This window comes from Athene cunicularia (genome assembly GCF_003259725.1).
Source record: "Athene cunicularia isolate RWA chromosome Z unlocalized genomic scaffold, athCun1 chrZ_part1, whole genome shotgun sequence".
Lineage (NCBI taxonomy): Eukaryota > Metazoa > Chordata > Aves > Strigiformes > Strigidae > Athene > Athene cunicularia.
The window spans coordinates 19,565,385-19,569,153 of NW_020799142.1; the positions used below are offsets into that span (position 1 = coordinate 19,565,385).

A 3,769-nucleotide genomic window follows, 5' to 3' on the forward strand; every position below is an offset into this window, starting at 1 on the left:
AAAAAAAAAAAAAAAAAAAAAAAAAAAAAAAGGCGACGCTGAAGGCTGTTTTTAAGTGTATGTGCAAAAGGTTCAGTACTGTTGTTTGATTATCTGAACCATCAAAAGGCCACCAGCTGAAAACCACACAAATAGATTTTTGAGCAAAGAAAAACTTCTTTGGAAGGACAGGTAGTTTTCCCTCGTACCTAGGGACTTTACCACGGTGTGTACTAACTACTCTTAGCACTATGCGAAGACCTACATGACTGTGAAACCCAAATGCAGATGAATTGATTTAGATTTCTTTGCCTCAAATGAGAGTAATTACACAGAACTGATCATTTAAAAATAAACTTTTGATTTTTGGTACAATTAGGTACAATTAGCAGTAAAACAAAATTTAATTAAATATTTTTCCAAAGCAGCACAGAGTTTTTGCTAATTCTTTTCTTATCATTAGGGAAAAAAAAAAATAATATATGAGTCAGTGCTGCTGTAAAGAGTTATTTAAATCTCAAAACATTATTAAGAGCAGGTAAAAAGGGAAGAGACAAAACAAAGGAAAAGAATGAGATTATAGCTTTCTGGCTGAAATATTTCGTTTTGAAAACACATTACCATCTCCTTGAAAGCTTAAAAATGGTGAAGGAGGAAAAGATCACTTCAGTGAAGTTTGAATTTCCTGATATTTAAATTTCTGTCTCCACTTGAATTTCAGACATACTTTAAAAAAAAAAATCTTCCATATAATACCAAAAAGTAATAATGAAAACAAAGAAACTTATAACTTACTCTGGTGTTTTAACATGAAATTTTAAAAAATCCGTTTTATGATAAATTTTAAGAATTAGACAACAGATTTTCTATAAATTCAAAACCCCAATATAATGTCTTATTAACAAAGTATCCAGCATCTGAGTATTTAGTTGTTTCAGTTAGAGGTGGCCTTTTTTTCCACCTATTTCCTCATAAAAATGTTTGCTTTTCTTCGTCTTCAGACTTCCAGTGGGTGCTACCTCCTTCCAATGAATAAATTATCTTAATTTGCAACAGTTATTATTTCATTGCATAAGAAATCCTAGAAAAATGTTATAATAAAATTAGGTCAAACAAATTCAAAAATGTAATCTTTTTTTTTTTTAACATTGGGTCAGAGAATTGGTTCCATCAGCATTCGTACTGCCAAACTCAGAACAATACTTTCAATCACTTTTAAATGGTTGAGTCATTTCTCATATAATCAGAATAGATAAACTCATCAGACAGTAAGGAAAAATCACACAGTACTTACTACAGGGTCAGTGAGAGGGCTTAGTAATGTTCCAAGCACATATTATTTTACTATTAGTTGTTGCCTCAGTTTGTTTAAAATTGTCACAGACCCAGCTCCCAGAACACTATTTTTTCTACAGAAGTAATTCCAACGCTGGATGTAAAAATACACACACACACATATATTCAGAGATAAACTGAAAGAACCTGTTATAGAAAGGTTTCTGCAAAAATACTGCAGAGGTTCAGATACATGGCCTCCTAGAAATATTTATTAATTTTTTTGTGTGTCCTTGACATCTTGCAGGCTGGGAATGTAATAAAGAAGAGATGTTTCATCATTACTTTTAAGATTACTCTTCTAGTTACTCTTGGAAATTGGAAAATAAAAAAAGAAAACAGCAAAAAATCATTAAGAACACCAGTTATATGGAAATGTCCTGCTAATTACATCATGTCAACAGCACATACGTTTCCAGTTTGGGGTTATTGCCAGCAGCAGTTTCTAGTGGGCTGAAAAGAATGTCTTGTTGAATCATGTTTGTTTGGGTTTTTAAAAATGCATCTGACTTTTATCCTTACAGAACTTTAATGGCATGTTTCAAGATGTCAGAAAAATCTGACATAGATCAGCAACAAAATTATTCCGTGAAGCAGATCAAGACCAGGCTTTGATGTAGTGATCGAAGAAGCCTGCTGAGGAGAGCAAGATGACCAGCAAGATGACCAGGATGCTCCAACATCCTGATTGCTCTAAATGTCATTGTACCTCTACCAGCTCCTATAAAACTGACAGGCATCAAAATTGATTACAATAAATAGGTAGGATTCAGTCCTCCAAAACTTTATTATCCCCATATACTAGTTTATATAACCAGTAAGCCATTTAAGGAAGAATAGCTATAAATATGCTCTTTGACTAGAGGCAGTTTCCCTTCCCTTGCTCCACTGCCTTTTAGAGAAATAATAAAGTAGGTAGGAATGATGGTATATCAACAAGGTATAGAGATGACCCAAACGCAAACAAAACTGAGGTAAGAAGTCAGTTCTTAACTGTAAGTCGAGAGCTGTAGAAAGAAAAAGAGGCTGTTTTCTAGCTACCATTAGAGAGGGAATTGTAGCAAGTTATGTCCATTGAATCAGTTCCAGATTTACCCCTTTGCAGCATGTAACTCTTGTTGAAAGAGGACACTGAAAAAAACTGCTACACACACTACTCTGCCACAGTTAGGCGGGTGATGAACTTGGCCCGTTCTCTCATTCCAAAACCTGCAGGTTCAGAGATGTCCTAGTTCAGTTAGGATAGGGTTAAGTTTCCCAAGCAGGGGGAAGGGATCTCCAGCCGGGTTATTCAATACCATGCTGATGTCAGGTCCGGCACTGAAGGGTGGAAAGAGTTTCCTTTCGGCTTTTGTCAAGGAAAGCACGTGCGGTGGGCTGACTGTGTTCACTCTGGTATTTCTCTGTGTATCTATTGTCTTGTTTACTGTCATTACTGTTTATTGTTGTTATTATTGCTATTGTTGTTGTTCAGATTGTTATTTATTACACTGTTGTATTAAATCTTTCCTTATTTCAACCCTGGGGTTTGTGTCCTACTCGGTCTGAGGGTGGAGGAGAGACAAAGGCAACGTGGTCTCTGGTCCTGGCTGGGCCTAAACCACCACAGCCTTCTTGGCACCCAATGTGGGGCACGAATTGGATTGAAATAAGAATCAAAAAGGGACAGACCCTGACCAGAGTGTGTTGGAGCAATCTGTTGGGTGCATTTTTTTTTCTGTTTGTATTTGTACTGTTTGATAAGAAAATGTTTGCAATGCTGGCCCACTTGCTTGAGTGGTGGGGCTGGATTAATCCTTATATCCAGTGTATGATCCCAGTGCTGATGTTTGTTGTGGGTGGAAAATGTGCAAAGGGTCTCTTTTTGCTATATTGGTTACTGACTGCTTATAATGTGTTTGTATTGCTGTGTGGGGGGGTGGGCCGGTACCTTTTTGCTGCCTGGGCTGTTGTTAGGGGTCTCACCCCCTCTATGGGTGAGCCAGGGGAAGAGATCCTCTCGGTTTTCAGGAGTTTCAATTATCCTTGGAGCTTTCAGGCCAGTGTGTTTGTGGCACAGTGCTTTCTGGGTGTCTGCCAGATCTTGTTTTGGGCCATGCGGCACTTCTCTAACAATAGCAGTGCCCGGAAACCTGCCCCGAGGTCAGATAATGGTGAGTGGCAAGGGGTGTGGGAAAAGATGGGCAAAGGCCTGGGTCAGTGGTCACCTCCAATGCTTTGGAACTTCACTCTCAAACAAATGCAGAGCCCTGATAAACTGATGGAGTTCTTAGAAAGAGTGTGTTACCAAGCTGCTAAAACCCACGTGACACAACTCTCTGCAATGTGTTGGGGACTTGCCCATGCGTACCGTGTCCTCTTTAATACCACCCGCTGCCCTCAAGGGGGAGAAAGGGCTGCAGGATCTGAGAGAGAACTTACTGGTACAGCAGCTGGGCCGGGGGAACAGGCAGAG

The 3,769-nt window shown here is 38.6% G+C and overlaps 1 long non-coding RNA gene across 1 annotated transcript in view; it reads left to right on the top strand.

Annotated features, from left to right (window-relative positions):
- LOC113489885 overlaps positions 1-3,769 on the top strand; it is a 23,405-nt gene that overhangs the window by 851 nt on the left and 18,785 nt on the right. The window lies entirely within an intron of this gene.